Raw genomic sequence first — 19,569 nt, forward strand, 5'->3', positions numbered from 1 at the left:
GGATGTGAGAGTGCATTGGTTCCCCTCTAATCGATAGGTTACTTGTTCAATAGAGGGCATACATTACTTTTACTCCAAGACAAATACACTGGAAGTTATGTTTTGTCTCTGTCACTGAACAGCTCTTTCTCATCCCAGCTCTTGTTGGTCTTCCCTTCCACAGAGTAATGAGCCCAGGACTTTTTGATGACTAAGGGGAGCCTTCATTTTTCAGAAAAAATGACTGTCTCTCGTCTGACACAAAACACCACTTAAGGATGAAGCAGTGGTATCAAAGGTGCAATAGAAGCAAAATGCAAGGGGGAAAAAAAATAAATTCCAGTGCAGTCCCTGTTTCTTTGGGGAGTAACCATTTAACTCTGTTTTCTGAGAGACTGGGGAAAACTGTACAGGTAGACAGCAAAGGCTTGGGAGAAAACAAGTGCAACCAGCTAAGAAAGGTCCAGAAGCTGGGTGAAAGTGGCAGTACAGACAAAAAGATCAGTTTTAAGCTGGAGAAAATTAAGAGACTCTCTTACTTCTAACAGTACCCCCCCTGCCCCTCCTTTCTTTCCCACTTCTCTCCTTTCTCCCAGAAGGAAAACATGTCTGAGCTGTTCACAACATCAGATGGTTTTTTTGTGTGAGTACAGAACCTGGGTTTGGCTCACAGGATCTCTGGTGAAGGCTGAAACACTGACAAGAGTATAAAAGGGATCCACAGCACCATGTTCTAACACAACTGAAGCTGCAAAACAAAAAGGAGAAGGGGAAGAAAAAGCCAAAAAGAAACGGGAAGAAAAAGAAAGGGGGGAAAAACGAGGAAATAAAAAAGGCTTTCATGGACTGAGGAAGGTTTACTTCAGTCACTAATAAACTTTGGAGCACAGTCAGAGCACCCAGCAGGACAAGTTGTCAAATCAACAACCATTACAAGGAGCAGCACCAGCCCCATCCCGGGCAGAGCAGGGAGAGGGTTCAATTAACAAGCCTCAGCTCTGTGCCCTGCCCGGGAAGGGCAAGGTAGAGAAGCAGAATGCACCACAGTGCTCTCTCTCTCTCATCTGGAGGGAGAACAATACTATGCAGATCCACTCACTGGAGAACTGCTGGCTCCCTGCTAAGTATTTACTTGAAGCAGAGCTCCCTCAGTGCTTCTGACTGCACAGACATTGGAAAGCTTCAAACACACAGAATTATAAAAACACTGAGCAGCACAAAACTTGTATGAGATCTTGAATAAATTAAAATAGAGCTCAGGTTTGCTGAAGACTCAGTCAGTCTGCAACACTACTATGAATGTTTTAGGCTTAAATTAAAAAAAATTAAAAAATTAAAAAAAAAAAAAAAAAAAAAAAAAAAAAAAAAAAAAAAAAAAAAAAAGTAAAAATCGTGACTGATACCACAAAAAGCAAGAGGTGACAAACTGACAAGTGCCCAGAGGTAGAACTGGCTCAAGCCAGCTTTGACTGATTCATGACAGGCTAAAAAGAGTGTCCACCACAAACGCTACCAATTCCTTAAAATCAGTGCAGAGCTTCAAGTCACACACGGGATTTTATGTTAGCAGAAAGGACTAACACCTACATTTATTACAGTTCTTCCAAAGAAAAGATCACATGGGTGAGAGAAGAGGGAAAGGCTGCGTACAGGAAAGGTGGAAGTAAAGCAATGGTCAGGAAAGAGAAATATTTGAGCTCATCATTGAAATACAGCTCATTATTTTCTCTTGCAATCCATGATCTCAGTAAGGGCTCCCTGACATTAATGAGCAGGCAATCCACTCAAACCTTCCAGTCAGCCTTTCCTTCGGGCTCTGCTAATGCCTTACCCATTTCTGACCTTTGGGCTTTGCAGGAATGAAAGTCCCTGTGAGAGTTCAAGGCATTTGTGCAGGCCAGGAACGTGGTTCAAACGGGCAGTGCTGCCCCTCTCCTGCTCAGCAGTGCTCCAACATCCCTGGGCAAGGGCTGCTGCAATAAAGGGACCTGCAAGTCCTGTATCACAGTCAGCCACGACCACCAGCAAGGCTATTTAATAAAAGAAACCATTTTAATGCTTATCTCTGTCACCCTGAAGAGCCCTTTCCTTTCCCCCATTCCAACCACTGCATCCTACCAGTTCACCACAGTGTCAACTCCACATGCTGGAGAGGGAATGGTTAAAAGTTGTTATCATAGATCAGTCCTAAAGTCTTTAAAAAAAAAATAAAAAAAAAAGTAGATGGAATATTCCATCATTATCACCACTTTATATCAGTACTTTGATTTATGACCAGCATCTGTACCACAGTACAAACAGTGCCTTTAAACACCTGCAAGCTAAAAGTAGAAATCTAATATGCAGCTTTATTGAGAAAAGAAGAGCAACTGGGATCCACTGGGGAGCAACATTCCCAAACTGACACCCACCATTTGCCCAGAGATGCAGTGTAAACCCATTCCTCAGATTCCTGCTCCCACACAACATCCCAGCTCAGCCTCAGGTGGATGCAAAATTTGCATGTATTGATCCTGTTACATTAGAGTAACATCAGTATTTGCTCACAACCCATCCTATCTAATACCTCTTTTTTTAGTTTTTATAGGTGTAGACTGTTATGGTCAAGAAAAACAATCCCAAAGTTATAAAGAATTTGGGGAAAACCCAAACCCTGTAAAATAAAGGGGTTTAAATAAATGTGCAGCATGGTGCACAATTATGTACTGCAACATATTTTGAATGGCAAGTGCACAGGAACTAAGGAATTGCCTGAGTGAAAGAAAAAATTATCTTTTAGTCTAAATAGTGCATTTCATAACAAGTGTTTTACAGCCACAAAATGTGCGTCTCCAAGACAGGATGTAACACTTCAAAAGTGAACTGACTGGAGAGTAGCTTAGCAGACGAAGGCAAAAAAATTCAAATATATTTCTGATTTATTTTATTGCACTCTGACTTTGAAAGATGTGTAATAATACTTTGAGAGCCAGGGGAGGTGTCTGCATGTTGTGTGTGCACAAAGGAGTGGAGCTGCACATGAGCACCACCACCAGCACAACCCGGCACTGGGATGAAACATGGATCAAAATATTGTGCTTTACCCCAGAATCAGAGATGCTCCCATAGCTTTTTGTTTTCTATGTGTCTCAGTCACAATTACCCAAGAATAAATTCTAGAGCTAAAACATCTTTCACAACTCCTGTTGACCAGGAGAGCCATGCTGAAAATGTTATTTTTTTCTGTCACTTAGATTATGTTTTAATATAACTTTAGTGCTTCTAAACAGTACATTCTGAGGCATGGTTTGTTGCAAGTGAGCTCTAATTTCATCCTGGCTGACCCAGTGCTGCACTTCATGTCTCTCTGACAATTTAGACACTTTTCTCCCTTTGCTGCTACATGAGATTTTTATGTCCAGATGATTAGTTTAGCATTAGTGGTTAGAGGCTTAGTTCATTTTGAGCAGAGCATGGATGTTAGACCATAGCTGCTGTCCTTTATGAGCATTAACAAGAGGTACAAACAGACACAGTGATGCATTAGTTTTGTTGGAAGCATCCTAAAAATTCAAGCCAAGCCTTCCAGTTGTTGTTCTCAAAAAACCCTGGTACTGGAATACATCAGATGGTGAGGATGATGCCCTGTATCAAACAGTGAATGCAGTAACAATCCTCTCAGTAACTGAATTTCCTTTCAATATTATTTTATTCACTCTTGCTTTCTCTTTTTACTGTCATTGATTTCCTTCCTTCTATTATTTCTGACTGGAAATCTGCAATTCCCTTTCATATCCCGAACCAATGCTTTGTTGATCTCATTATTTACTGCATTTCTGACCTGCATGTCTTCCTATTGCAAAATCAATACAGGATTTGGATTTTAAATAAAAAGTTGAGTGCTAACAGTGCTTTATTCTGTAGCTAATGGCAGTGCCATATTATTACTTTTTATGCCCAATAAAAAATAAGAAACTGCCGACTATCGTAGCCAAGGCAAAATCACAGTAAGATTCTCAAAAATAAACCTTGAAAGCCCAAAGTGCACATGATGAACCCCATGGCTGACTTTACTATCCATGTTACTGAGTTTTATCTACATGTCATGGTCATTAATGTTACAAACTAAGTTTTAATGCAGTGATCATCTAATGTTTTAGCAATACTTCTACAGAAGAGAAAAACCAGCTTGAACCCCAGAATATTCTAATGAAGCACAGCAGGGAAATTATAGTGAACAAAAACATAAAGAGCAAGGGACTAGGGAGAATAACACAATATTCCAGTGGGCATGTGGACCCCCCTGCCAAAACACAAGAAAAATGGGATTTTGCATAAAACAATTGGCCAAAAATTAGACCAAGGCAGCTGGGGAGGCTGGGAAGGTGGATCACTGCTCGGGCTCTGGAGCAGGAGAGGAGGAGAAAGCAGCTGGTTTAGGCAGCAGAGCAGAAGAGGTTCACTCAAGAGTGAGTGATGACACTTTTAGGAGAACGATGACATTTTTTAGGAGAAAGTGAAAGAGAAGCTGGGATGCTGAAACAACCAGGGAAGATCTTTGCTGATAAACAGAAGTTTAACACATTGTTTGGAGTTTTGTGACTATGTTATGTTGGTTAAAATAGACCCTGACGTAAAAATGTGTGAGAGTAATTCCCCTGAGAAAACTGTCCAGGAACTCAAGAGGGTTCATAGGTCCAGCAAAGAAATTACCCAAACATTTAGCTATACACATATACCCGTGTCTGGGTGCATATATACACACACACATACACCTGTGCATTTTTACATGTACTCTACATACTTGTACAGACACCTGGTGAAGCTTAATTAACAAGTAAATTGTCATAATAATCATATTATACAACTGTGGAAATATCCAGCCCCCCAGATCTTGTTTGACTGGCACCTTCCATCACTGATATGAAAGTAAACCTGCCTATATCCCCATTTTTGGGATTTATTCAAGCAAATAGATCTTTAAGTGACTTTGTTTATATTTTGCATATGTACCTCAAATTGCTGTTTCAATACTCAGAGTCAATTTACTAAGTCTCAGTGCTGTGTTCTCATTTTGCTACGGAATTAACACTTGAGGAGAGAGACACACAAATAACAAGTCTTATTTTCTTTATACAGCAGCACAGTCAGCACTGGATAAATTATTTGTTATTATTACCATAAATTTTCCATGTGACAATATATAACTCTCAGACATTAAAGTAAAATATTTGTCCCGCAAAATATAAAGGTTGAAATACAAACTCTGGCAGAAATAGCCTAACAGTACTTAATTCAATGCAGATCGAGTCCTTAGAACCAAGATGATGTTAATAATTACAGGAAAAATTAGATATAGTTTCATTTAAACAAATGCCACATGAAACACATTCAGCCATCTGCTAAAACTGTCGTAGGGTAGGATGTTGGCAGATATTGCATAATCATCTGCATATGACAGATAATTTTAGCCAAATCTAAATTAAAACAAAACAAAACATATTCCGAGACTTTTTAAGAAAAAAAAAATAAACCATTTTGTAAACTAATAAGTACCAGAAGTGTTATTTAATATTAATACTCACTGCTAGAGGCACAAAAAGAAAGAGAAAACAGTCCCTTTTTTTTTTTACTCTTTTCTATGTATTTTGAAATACAGATTGTTCTGCCTAGAATTTCTCATGTATTTTACTCCCTTAAACCTTTTCAAAGCAGTGGCTTAGAAAAACAGTTAACACAAAAAGCATTCTTCTGCTCCTCAGCCACTCTACAGTACAAGGACTATTTGCTCATATAGCTTAATGATCTGGGAAGTGAGAGATTTGGAATATTTCTGGAAAGGTTTTCTAACACACAAAAATAGCCACAACTGGAAAAGGTTGTCCTTGTAGAGCAGGTGGCGAAGTTTCCCAATTTATACAGAAATCTGTGCAGTCATATCCCATTTAACTATGTTGATTTACTATTCATTATTTAAACAGTGCACAAAAAATGTGCATTACAACAAAATGTTATCAGTTCTGAAGGTCATTGTCTAAATAATACAATGAAACACGTTTCCTAAAGCCAACTTCTACCAAAAAAAAAAAAAAAAAGGAAAAAAAAAAAAAAAAAAAAAAGCAAAATTACTTGAAGATCTAACAAAACAAATATTGTTACCAGAGACAATTGAATCTTACAGTACTTATTTTAAATACTATATGGAATTAAAATTGACTGAAGAGATTTGATTTTCTTTAAATACATTGGGATTGCTGAGAAGGAATAGAAAACTTGGTAAACAAGTTACCTAAAAACAAACAAACAAACAAAAAAAGAAAACCCAAGGAAAAGAACAGCCCTTGAAGACTGGATAAGGTGGAAGGACAGCCTTTGTTGTCTGTGCAATCAGCCACACTGGAATTCTGCAGCTGGCCCAGGGAATGAATGTTGGACTCACAGAGTGACTGATGGGGAGGGAACACCTCGAGGGCTTTAGTCCTCCCTCCTGCTCACAGGATGGTGAACTTCCAGGTGGAAGTAGGTTGCTCCATATTTTGTTCTGTCAACTTCTATTGATCTCCAGGGGATTCCTCATCCTCTCCACACTGCTCCAGTGCTCACCAGCCCAGCCAGGACTCCCTGGGTTGCAGCTTTTGACTCTTGTGTTTTGCTGTACACCTATAACCCTGTTTTAGTAGAGTATTTTACACTACCACACTAAAATTAGCTCCCCTTTTGGGAGCTGAATAAACCACTCATCCTAAGTAATGACTGCAGTCTTGTAAAATAAATGCTGTGTGGATAGAAGCAAATGCATGACCCAACATAGTTTTGTCTATGACCCAACACAGTTTAATATTCACTTGTTCCACATATTGGTCTAAAATATTATCAATCCACTACCTGGCTCAAAGCAACTGTCCCTCATCCCACCAAACACAAACATCTCAATCAGGAAAACTAAGCTTCCAATGAGGAAAACCAGGCTTCCAATGAGGAAAACCAAGCTTCCAGTCCAGTGTCCATGCTAAGTTTCTTTTCACATTCTCTCCTCCTGCGTTTCACCACACAATTCATGTGCTGCTCCTGTGCTCTGAGTATTATTTTAAACCCACCACAAGGTCAGGAGCAGTGGGAGCCTCTCAGGGATATCAACTTGTCTGCGGCCCAAGATAGACCACACCTTGTTTCTCCTTAAGAAAAACAGTTCTCCTTATCAGCTTGGGTTTGGGAGGGAATACCAAAATGGTAAACATAAAAACATCAATGTGTTACTGATGTTAACAAGTGCCATCCTGGCACAATGAACCCAGCCCCCCTTCCTGCCCTGCTGCTACAGTCCAAAAGCATCAGGTAGCACTTCTGGCTTAAGAACATCTGAAATAACTGCTGGGATGTTCCCCGTGCTGGATACAACCCTGGAAAGTGTTTCCAAGGGAACTGTGTTAGCATTTGTCTTGTGAGGAGTCCAGTCTCCAAAATGTCCTGAACATGCACTTCCACAAAGAAATGGCCTAAGAGCTGGTAGATCTGAGTGTTCTCTCCTGAAGATGCCCATGGGCTGGCTGTGATGAACCTCAGATGTACTTCACATGTATCTATTAAGAGTCAGATCTATTATGAGTTTATTCCCAACTTTCCATATGGATTTTTGATTGTTATTTCTGCCTCAAAGTTAAAACAAAAGTGAAGAATTTTATTCTAATGAACCTCTACACTGAACGTGTTGCAAACAGCATTGTAAAGCTTTCTGATCAAATATAATTTTGTTGAAGAGTTTTAAATTGAAATATACAGTATGATGAAACATAAATAACATAAAACAATACAGGGAGGACGGATTCAAGGAGGAAAAGAAAGCAGAGAGAATATTGGAATGGTTGTAACTGAGATGTGAACAATGCTAATGGTGTCCAGCCTTTCACAGGTTGTACGTGGAGTGCAGAGTGCTGAAAACGTCACTCAAATGAAACTGCTACAGTAGCATGTAGTATTTTGCTAATATATATATATATTAAATGGCTTAGAAGAAAATAAAAACAGATTTTTGAAAAACGTGACAAAGAAACTTGCAAAAGAATTGAGGGTCATGTCCCCAGAACAAATGTAATGTCACCCCAGCAGCAGAGAAGGCTGTTAGTGAAAACAAGTGAATCAAGAAATTTCAAGTTCAGCATCATGAAAGAGTGTCATGAAACTCAACCAGTGGAAAGGCAAATAACTCCAAGCAACAGCTTTGCTACTGCAATATCCCCTTGGATAATTTTACTGCAAAGAACAACTTAACTCCTACTCGTAACGACTACCCATTAGACCAACAGCTATTGCTGCTGTCACCTATGAAAACTTTGCTGTGCCAGACAAAACTGCTGAAGTATTCATTACAAACAGCACAATCACTTCTGCCTTACTATGATAAAATCAGAAGTATTCACCCATTTGTGAACTACAAAAATTAAGACAACTTTCTGCCACGTTCACTCAATTCCCATCCTGCCCACGGTGTTGCATATGGAGAAGACAATCCAATCAGGCAAATAACAGAAAGTGCATCTTTCAGGCACAAACAATAAAGCAGCTTCACCAGAGAGAGCTCAAATCTGCCACTAGTTCTAATTCTATTTTTTGGGGGGGAGAAGGGGAGGGTGCTGTTTATCGGGCGTCTTTTTTGTTTGTTTTTTTGTTTTGGTTTGGTTTTTTTGGTGTTTAGAATTTCATTATTCACCACAAAGAAGAGATAAAATGGAGTACATGCACCGAGTTACTTATTAAGCCAAAACCAGTACTTCCCCCTTCCCTTTTATTTCCCCTTTCCTCCACCACACCTTCAACTGACATAAAACCAGCAAGTGAGGTGTGTGAAAACTCAACAACAAAATAATGCACATTTGTTGTGACAGTTTTAGGAGCAGATTACAGACACCAGACCAAAGCTCTGTGTATTAATTGACCGTGTTTCCTTCATGTCAACGAAACTGCATCAGTTTACACCCTCACAAGCTGTACCTTAGTTTAGGCACAAAATTGTTCTGAATAGAGACATACCAAATCATGTCTTAGCTGGCAATTTAGACAATGAGAATCAATAAAAGGGAAAATGATGCCATAATGAATGCATCAGTTATCAGTGAAGGTCTTTCCAAAGACCAGTGGGAAAAAATAACAAAACCAGATGTCTCAGTACAGCACATTTTGACCCCATATTATTACCCTACTCCAGGCATTTTGTAGTGTTCAGGTCTGTGGAAGTGGTTGGTGTTTATTACTTTATCCACTTCACAGTGCACAGGGTTTTCACATGCAGGTTGCTGAAGACATTCCACTTTTTAAATATATCAGGATTAAATGATGTATAAGCTTGTTCTACTAGTGATTCATAGATTTTTATATTTCTGCTCTGGTACTGTCTGAAAATTGAGATTTTCAGCACTTTCAAGGTTATCTCCTGCAGTGTTGGACCTTAACACAGTTATTCTGTGCCCACTCCTCTGATTTAGCAAAGTAGGTCACTGTCACCTCAGTGCCTTCCTTTGATTCCACCACCTTAGCTTTTATTTAATGACTATACAGTGGAAGGACTCTCAGTGCTCTCAGTGCAGATTCACTCACACCAGACTGTCTGCAGTACAATGAAGCTGAACTAGTACTTTCTGTAGGAACCAAGATAGTAAAAATCCCTATTTTATAAGTCATATTCCTCTCCTCAGCAAACACTCTCAGGTTTGTGTGATTCATCTTTATATCAGGCTTGAATGTCAGTTATGTTTGGGGTGAAATTTCATCTTTACATGAAGTATTTTTCCTAACAACAAGATAATAAGCTACAAGACCATGAACATCTTATTTACTACAGCAAAGACAGCAAGATCAACACAAAGGTAGTGGAAAAGGGATTTTTTGTTCACTGCACTCAAACTACTTTTTGATTATAGTTACAGTATATTCCAAATATATTGGTTCTTTCCAAAACCCTGCATTGATTGGTGCACCAATTCTACAAACAAAGCTTATTTTAATGGACTATTTGACTCGCTCAAAATGCATAAATGTAACTGCAATTCATTTCATTATGACACCAGGCCACTGATTGTGATGTAACTCTTCTATTATTGTCACTGGTCCATCAAATACATTGAACTACAGCTCTACTACAGAGTTGGAGCCTCTGTGCTCACTGAACACGTGGTTACAGAGTGCTCTGGACAAGAGGAAGATCTATCACCTGACCAGTGGGGATGGAGTGAACAGTGACTGGAACCCAAGGCTGGGTGACAAGAGTGGTGTCATTTCACTGGCTTGGGGAACCAAATGGCACCCAAAGGGAGTGGTTCAAGCCCTCTACAGCCACCTGCACTCTCAGCAGTATTTAAGGTTCAGAGAAACTTTTGGATGTTTAATTCACTGCTTGTTCAGAACACAAACACGTTATAATCTCATACAACCCCTCTGCTTCTTTCCACCTCTCTGGTTCACCACATCCCCAGCTCCTTAGTCTGTTATTGCTTTAAGTTTTTCTGACTGTGATGTAGCACGTTACAAGCACTCAACACCACTGTGACACTGAGTATGTTTATCACCTTAACCTTCAATAGCTTTCTGAGAAATTTCTATCAACCCGTCTCATTAAAATAAAAATATTAGTTCAGGCTGTCCTCACCAAATGCATTATACTTGACACACAGACAATGACTGAAATTGATGTCATGTTTTCCAGGGCAGGGGTGCTTTTATTTATTTATGCAAGCTGCTGAGAGTCCTGCAAATGGATCTCGTCGAACAGGTACACTCTGCCCTGACAGCACTTCCCATCCCTGAGTCAGAAAATCCCACAGAATGGGGAGAAGGCAGCCTGGGCCTCGACCCATTTTTATCTCAGCCTTTATTTGACAGTAGCATTGATGGTAATTGTGGAAAACGTGTTACTTTTGCGTCTATGCATTTTTGAAATGGTGACCCAGAAAGCAACATTCCAATTTCCCAATCCTACTTAGTGAGCTGTATTATACTGCCATGAACATAAAAAATATATCAAATAACTCAAAATTATTCAGAAAAACTACATCTGCCCTAAGCAAAGTAACATTTCTACCTTTTTTGCCCATAGCCATTGGAAAAAAAAAAAGAGAATACTAAAAACAAAATTTGAAATACATGAAACTGTAGAAGCTCAAAATAATTTAACAGGGGTATCATCTCAGGGGAAACTAATAATCAGCTGTGAAACCATTAATTTATATGAATTGACTATGGAGCACAATGTTCAAATCTGGGACACCATTTAAACTGGGACAAGTAATCATTATTTAACCTAGATTCTGTAAATTCACCTCAGACATTTCAATTTTTGCTTAACAGCAAATATCCAATGACCTGCCACAAGATACAGAAGAGAAACATTGTGAAGAGCACAGTATTTGCTTCTTTCCATAGCAAATGGTGTCCCCAAGGCTGTCAGAGAACAAAACTGAATTGGGCAGCAGTGTCTAGAAAGGGCTTATGTAGATAATGGCCACAGAAAGGTTGAGATATTAAAAATTAAGAAGCAGGAAAAGAAAGGCTTTGCTATCAATATTTTACTGGAAACAGAAAGTAATATTTAAAATAAACTTGTGATCAACTAAAACGTTTACAGAGAAACATCCTCTGCCTATGGGAGAGCAAAAGCTTCAGCACCCCAACTAAAAAAAATATGATGATGATGTTAATGATAATTGAACTCAATTATAGAGAATCACAGACAAGAGTGGAGTTCACAGGTACTTAAAGAGAGCATGATCAGGATTTGGCCACACTGATTTTCTCACATGAGAACTTCAGAACATGTGACAGCAACACCCAAACAGAAATGCCCAGTTACACACACACGTGTGACCCCTCTCGCAGAAAAACTGGTACCTACTTGGCCAAGAATTCTTCAACAGAACTGATTAACATTGTAGATATTTCTAATTATTACCAACTGCCTTGGGATCAGCAGTCACCAATCAACAGTGTAAGGTTTGTGCTGTTTCAGAACAAGCAATTTTCTGCCGTTGCAAAAAAAAATCCCCAAGTTTGACAGTTCCTGAGCTCTGCATGAAGCAGCTGGACATTTTGCATAATTTTTTGTGAGACAGCCAAGCACGAAGCTCTTCAATGTTCCTCCCAGGTAATAACCCCAGTGAGGGCAGAGCTGCTGTGCTGCTGCCTGGCTCCTCGGGGCAGATGACCCTTCCCTGTCACCTGCGGGCACTTCCCACCTCGTTCCCCCTTGTACTCCCCTCTCCCCTCTCCCAGGCAGCGCTGATGACCTTGCAGTCATTGTGGATTCTGAGCTCTCTCCTGAAGCACCCATCAATCATGTAATTAAAGTCTTTCACTCCTGCTGTAGGACTCCAGCCAGGTTGGGACATATGTTACTTAGGCATTTTATTGAAACATTAATTCAGTGCAGACTTTTGTTTATCTGATTTTTTTTTTTTTTGGTCTGCATACCTCCCAGCTATTGCATTTTAAAACTCACTGTATGTGTAGAATTGAACAGTCAGAGCCCTTGACACTGAACTCTTCCTATTACATTTTTCTCATATTAATCAGAGGCAGAGTTTTGTCAGTTGGTTTAAAAATCTAGATGGTGCATCACTGTTCTAATTCATCTCTGCTTTGACGAGGCCCTTGCCAATCAGCTCATAATTAATGTTTATAGTGATCACCATCAGCTGTTCTGCACCAGAGGCAAAAGGGGTGGGAAGGTGTCTAAGGAAGGGCTTGGCTGCTGTTTGGCCACATCTTGCACTGGACGTGTTTGTTCTGTGCCCAGATTACACGGCCCATGTAATTGCTGAGTATCAAAAGACCAAAACACAGTGATGTGTGCATGTAAAACTGTGTGATGCCTTCTGCATTTTTGAATGCAATGAAACAATAATTATTTAAAACAAACCTAATCAAACACCTACAATACATTTTTTTTTTTTAATCTGTGTTTTCCTAACCATTTCTAAACATAAACTGGTACTGGTGAGGCATGAAAGGCAATCACTTTTAACTGAGCAGCAGGTGAGCACTACATTTCTTTTTCTTGTCTGTGCCTTGAAATAAGTTTATGAGCCAACATCATGGAAAAAAGCACAAGAGGAAACTAATCTGTACAGGACGCTGGCATATTAATTCAACTTGTGTTTACATATCCTCTTTTCTCAAAATTACCACTTAAAAAACTTAGTAATGGAGTGCAAAAAAAAAAGAAGGGAAAGTTGTTACATTTCTAATGGGGAATTCACATGTAAAATACTATTTTAAGGCTTTTAAAACCAAACCAAACTAACAATCTTGAGTGACTTTACCAAAGAGTGCCAAAGACAAGGACAAAAAGGCTCACTGGGAATCCAGTTCACACTGACAGGAAATCAATAGCTCAGGCATTAACAAGTCACAAACACAATGCTCTACAATGGAAAACATTCTGACAAAGACAGGGAGCTATAAAGAATTTATGTTTTATACCTAAAAGTTGGAGTGCCTTAAGGTTTTCTCTCCAGCAACACTCCTCCTGGTTCAATACCATCCCTAATTTTCCTCTCACTTTCTGACCTTAAACTTTAGAAGCAGCATTTAATGCAGGGAATAAATGGCAAAATCCATGGAACTAAAGTTACAGCTTGGAGATGAGGATGAAATTCGGGTTTGTCTTATCACTGTGGTGTAGGGAGGTGCCATGTGCACCCCCACTCTCCCTCTCTTCCCAGGGATTATAAAGACTCAGCACAGGTTTTGTAACCTGAGAGATTATAAAATCAGAGATTTGCCATCCTTTTTGGACTCCCCACAGGAGCATTATAGGCAAGATCCCAGTAAACCAGTGGGGGGGCACTTGAGGGCTGATCTCGTTAAAATGTTAATGGGATCTCTTTTTCCCACCTCCTGTCTGACAGCACAAACAAATAACCCTGTATCTCTTTCAGCATTCTGCTGCTGAAAGGACGAATTCCACTCTGAAATGGCGTGCAAGAGTTCTTGCATAAACTCATCAAGTGGCAACAGCTCAACTGCAATGTTATGCTAAAATAATTTTCCATCCATAATAAAATATCCACTCAACCTTTTTTTGATGGCAAATGCTGCTGGAAACAGCCTAAAACCCTTCAGATTTTATGACAGATTAGTATTAAAACCGAATGGAGCCCAGAAAGAATTTCATGTAAGCACATTGAATGCCTGTCCTCCCCACCTAACCAGGGTGCAGGGATTTTCCTGTGTGTTTATTCACTTTGCATTTTTCCAATCCATGGTTCAGACACGGTTTCCACGACCATATTTCAGTGGGATGTGATGAGAGTGCCACATGCTGAGTTCCTGCAGAATCACTTCTTCAGAAGACAGAAATTTCTATTGGGTACTTAGAACCAAGCAATAGGTGAGAAACAGAAACTAATTGAATTTTATAATTAAAAAAATAATTGTAGGGATATATCAATTTTAATTCTTAAGCATCAACATCTCTCCAAAGAGATCCTGCATCTATTCTGTGATACACTGCAAACTGGCCAAAAAAAAAGATGAAAAATCTGAGATTTCCCATGTACACTGAGGTCTTCTTGCCCCAAATATGGGCACAGTTTTCAGTGTATACAGTTATATGTCTGTGTGTACATTTCTTCTTTCCTGTTATTCTAGGAAAGAGTATCAGAAAGGACCAATAAAGACCCTGCTTTCCTCAAAAACTGCCACTGGATTAATTTCTTTCCCTTAAAGACAGATATGTCTGAAAATTATGAACCTGTCAAATCTTGAGATATATTTATAATAATGATATTTTTGGAAACATTCATTTCCTCATATCATTTACTCTGCTTTGACAAACCTGCTGCTCAGTTTGGTTTATGGCAAGCCCGCTTGATCCTCGAAGAAAGGGCCTTTAGCACTATCTACAACTAACAAGGGTTTAGCTAATTAATAGAGAATATGGCATCATTGCACAATAACCCCTGACAAATGGATCATTATCGATAGTTAACGACTACTTTGATAACTAATTGCCCTGGGGCAAAAGCGTGCCCGGGGAGAGAAACACATCCCAAGGAAAAGTGAGAGCTATTAAGAGCCATAAAGTTTGGGTTGGGAGGTGCTCCTGGCGCTGTAAATCCCCCGGACTGCAGCTGCTAACGATTCCTGGAGAAGGAAGGGCCGAGTAGAAGTGGCTTTCCGAGGTGGGAATGCCTCGTCTGGAAAACAATTATCTGCCGTTGGGAATGCACAGGCTTCACCAATTAGGATAAAGAATGCAGCTCATTACATGAGGAGCGCTAGGGGTGTGTGATGGCTTTCCTAACACTCAGGAAAAACAATCACATTATACACACTAAAGAGTCTGTAGGAAGACCAAGACTTAAGCAACACCTGCAGTGTGGAACTGATGAATATATTCACTTAAAATCTTTTGTGAGCGTCCATTAAAGCCCATTTTAATGCTCGAAGTAGCCAAAATCCCAAGCAGGGATTTCAGCTGACCATGCACTGGAAACCCTTCCAGGGATGCCGTGCACTCTGTTAACATCACTTGCTCCTGGTGGCAGAAAAGCAGCAATCAACACCCTGACCACAACCACGGCGAGCAGCAACGGGGCTGGAGGACTCAAGCTGGAATTCCAAACTTCAGCTGGCACGTTCACATCTGTGCAGCTCACCCTGCCAAAGGTTGGTGCCTGCTGGAACTTCACATCCCGAGAGCAGATCTCGGCTTTCTGGGCATCCTGAGAACCACCCCCCTCCCCATGCACATGGAATCCTGATTATCAAATAAAAGACTATGCTTAAAGCACTTTTTTTTCCTTTAAGTGGCCACATCTGCATTCACCACATCGAATCATTACTGGTACACTCCTCGCCTCCCTTCCCAGCCTCATTAAACAGACACCACAACTTTCAGTTTGCCCACCCAGAGCTTCTCTATTCCTTTCAAATGAAAGAGCAATTTTGAAGAATGCCAGAACTACTGATCTGCCTTTCTTTTGTGGGTTTTCAAATGTTCAAACACCCCTGCTTCAAAAAGTACAAAGTTTGCTGGTTTGATTATTCTGCACCACACTGCAAAAAAAAAAAAAAAAAAAAAAAAGACAGCACCTTGAAGAAAGAGCTGGCATGTAAGAAAGGAAGAAAAAGAGATGGAATTTGCTTGTGTGGAAGGAGTATAAAGACTACCAAGAAAAGGGATGAAAAGCACAGAAATAACAAGATGGGCAAGAAGAGACAGCAAGAGTTATATTAGAGATGAACAATACAATTGTGAGAGAGGTTTTGGCGGTAATAAATATATTATACAATACAGGATCCTATATAAGATATAGGATATGTATTTAGATATTATTTCATATATATTTAAAATGTAAAAATATGTAAAAGTTGGTCTTGCAACAAAATTAGGTTTGAGGTGTCTAGATTACATTTCATGCCCATGGTCATTACTGAGTTGAGATCCTCATTATTCCATGGAAAGAAAAGCAACAAGAGAGTAACTCTACTGCTTTCTAGGTAGACAGCCATCAGAATGACAGTGTGCCAATAAATATCTGCAGGGAAGTGAAGTGAAAGCAACTCAAAATGTCAGAGGTTTGAAATCAGCCCCCAGGCCACCATCCCCTCCATCAGCTGTAAGTGGGTTCATGGGGTTCAAGTCTCACCCTTTGTGCAACAGCACATGAAAAGGGTCACAATAACTGGTCACAGGGATGGTCACCTCCAGAAGTGCAGCTTTTGTCTTCCTCAGAGAGTCACTCGTGCCTCCCAGAGGGGCAAGTCAGAGGAGAGAGAGGGATGCTGGAAAAATAATTAGTTCTTTAACTTCAGGGAGGGTACTGAGATCTAATTCCAGGAGGAAGAGGGAGAGGGAGGAGGAGAGGTCAGCAGCTGCAGAAGGCCCATGGCCAAAGAGCAGAACACCCCATGTTGAAACCATCACATCAAGAGCTCTCCAGAGATTTTAACAGCAAGAGATGCAGAACACTTGTGGCAAAACCAGATCAAAATAAAAATCTCTCCTGAGCCCACACTGTCCTTTCATACCAATCCCAACTTAACGTGCAATGTATCATCACAGCAACATTACACTGATGGCACAGAATTTATGAGAGATGTCTTGTGTCTTACTAAACAGGAATTGAAAGCAACAGGGTAGAACAGAGGAGCACAATAACATTGTCTTCACATTTCTAACACTGAGAAAATAGGTCTTTTTTTTTTTTTTTAACAAAAGGGTGGGGGAAAAGAGATAATATGAATGTAGATTAAGTAACGTTTACTTTACTAAAGACCTGCTAGATCAAAAGTTAGATAAAGGGATAAAGTTCATTACAGATCTCTGTCCTGCATAATTCACCTTCATGAAATGTCAAACTCCTGTTTAGGAAAAAAAACCACAAAACCAAAACCAACACCAAAACCACTTCACTCTCTTTCTTTCTTCAAAAAGATTTTTCCTAGTTTTCCTTTTAGTTGTCTCTGAAATAAATGAAAGTTGCTATATGTTGCAAAGGACTTTTCTAGACTTTTTGGGAAGGACTTGGAATAGGTGGAAATAGTATCTTGTAGGGTCAGTGCTTGTTCAGCCCTCAAAGACTGGAGCACCTAGGTTAGAAATTACCTGAGAAAAGAAATTATGTATTAATATAATCAGTCATAATGGTGGAAAGTATGTGGGCAAAGAATTTTCAGTCTAATGATAAAACCCTTCTCTCTCAGATAGTGATGTCTTACCCAGTAACATTAAATCCATCCCTGAGCTTCCTTCAGAAATTAAAGATACAACTTTGGAAAGATACTCAGTACTAATAATCAAGCCTTGAAGTGGCAAAATAATCTAAGACATCTCAGTTCCATTTCTAGTGGCCAACCAAATACTGTAGCCTTGCAGTAAATGTTGCTAATTATTTATTCCTGCTTTTAACCTGCTCAGTTTATCTGTCATATAGGAACTGGGATGGGAAGCTTTGCAGGTCTTGGAAAGGAAGACACAACTGTTTAGGTGGGACCTGGCTGGTTAGATTTGTGTGGTTTGTATATCTAATAGCAGAGATGTTAATGGACGTATCTCCTGATATAAACTGCTTTCCCAACAGTGATTTTTACATGGGAATAACAAATATTATAATGAAAATATATCAGCTTTTGCCTTTCTCTTTTCTGTGACATGAGTTCTGGCCAAAGTGTCACCCTGTCATTTGTATCTCTTCAGTCCTCTCCTGTACCCACCCATATGTTTCTGTGGATCAAACCAGCGAATCAGAAATGATACTTCAACAGCAATATTTTACATCCAGCATTTCTGCTTACCAGGGTATTTTAAAGTCATCAAATGTTCATCAGAACAGTGCCAAAAGAACAATAAGTACCTGCTGAGGCAGAATAGGAAGGGCCATGTCAAATATTTAAGCATCTGAACATTATGTTCAATTGCTTCTGAAACATAATTGCCTGGAAATTTTGAGAGAAGAGACAGCTCACATACCTGGTGCTGGAGAGGAGAGGATATAAAACATTGAGTCATTCCCCTGGAGCTGCACTGGCTCTTGTTTGCCCCACATTGTGCCCCTGAATCCTCTGGTGTCAGACCCTTCTTTCCAACTCACCCCTCAGCTCTGCTGGGAAACGTCCTGCAAGTGGCTGGTGTGGCTGTTCAATAGTGACACAGATCCTGGGTAACTGTGTCATTTATTGTATTTGTGTCTGTGTCTCAAGTCAGGCTTTCTTCTAAAATTTTGTTGCCCAGTTTTTGTATCTTGATGTATAACTGACACTGAAAGCACTCCTGCAGGTGTAAAACACCTCTCAAAAGTGCAACAGATTTCAAACCCTGGGAATTCTGTTGAGAATATACCACGTTCAAACCTCGCCACAAAAGCTATTCCTTCATGCAGAGCAGGTGATGTTTCAAATCTCCAAAACTGCAAATTGAATGTTAGTATTAGAATTTAATTCTATTAACTCCAGGAGGTGACGGGAACATTGAGTGGAAGAGAAAGAAGGAGCTGTTTCCTCTGATGTTAAGTGCATGAGAGAGAATTAAGACGTGCAGGAGCAGGACAAGTTAATTTAGAGCTCAGTCAAAGGGAAGGCACACAATATGACTAAAAGAAGTTTAGGAGTAACTAACAGGAATTAGGATGTTAGAAGGAGAAATTAAAATATTTCTCATCTCAGAGACAGCTCTGCATCTGCTGTGGGTACCCAGCCAGCAAAGAGGGTAAAGCAGCCAGAGCACATCAGGACTAAACAACTGTAGCATTACAGAGGTGAACCTCAAGTTTAGATAGTAGTTACTGAGGATGTGGGATGGTCAAGAGAAGCACCACTCATGCTCAGCACTACCCCTGCCTGGAGAGCAAGATCCCCAGGAGACCTGCCCTTCCCTCTGTGCCAGTTTGCTGAGTGCCCAACTTGAGTGTGAGCCCTGACTGCAGCACTCTGCCATTCCCTTTTCTAGGAAAAGCTTTGCTGGATGTCAGTGGGAATCTGGTTTCAAGGAAACCCATCAAAAACGAAACATTCAATTCCCACCCTGAAACACACTCCCCACTGCTAAACTTTGTAATGCTTCCAGATTCCACTTGTAGTGAGCAAAATTGCTGTCCACAAACCACTATTTCAGCACTTATG

General features: G+C 39.9%; 1 protein-coding gene and 1 long non-coding RNA gene across 19 annotated transcripts in view; one reads left to right on the plus strand and one right to left on the minus strand.

Moving 5' to 3' along the window:
• RBFOX1 (RNA binding fox-1 homolog 1) overlaps window positions 1–19,569 on the minus strand; it is a 1,158,532-nt gene that overhangs the window by 567,966 nt on the left and 570,997 nt on the right. The window lies entirely within an intron of this gene.
• LOC113952594 lies at window positions 10,107–15,545 on the plus strand. The gene is made up of 4 exons (XR_003529597.1): window positions 10,107–10,311; window positions 10,655–10,720; window positions 14,216–14,335; window positions 15,452–15,545. It is a non-coding gene; the product is annotated as an uncharacterized LOC113952594 (long non-coding RNA).

This window comes from Corapipo altera, unplaced genomic scaffold, assembly GCF_003945725.1.
Source record: "Corapipo altera isolate COAL_440 unplaced genomic scaffold, ASM394572v1 98, whole genome shotgun sequence".
Lineage (NCBI taxonomy): Eukaryota > Metazoa > Chordata > Aves > Passeriformes > Pipridae > Corapipo > Corapipo altera.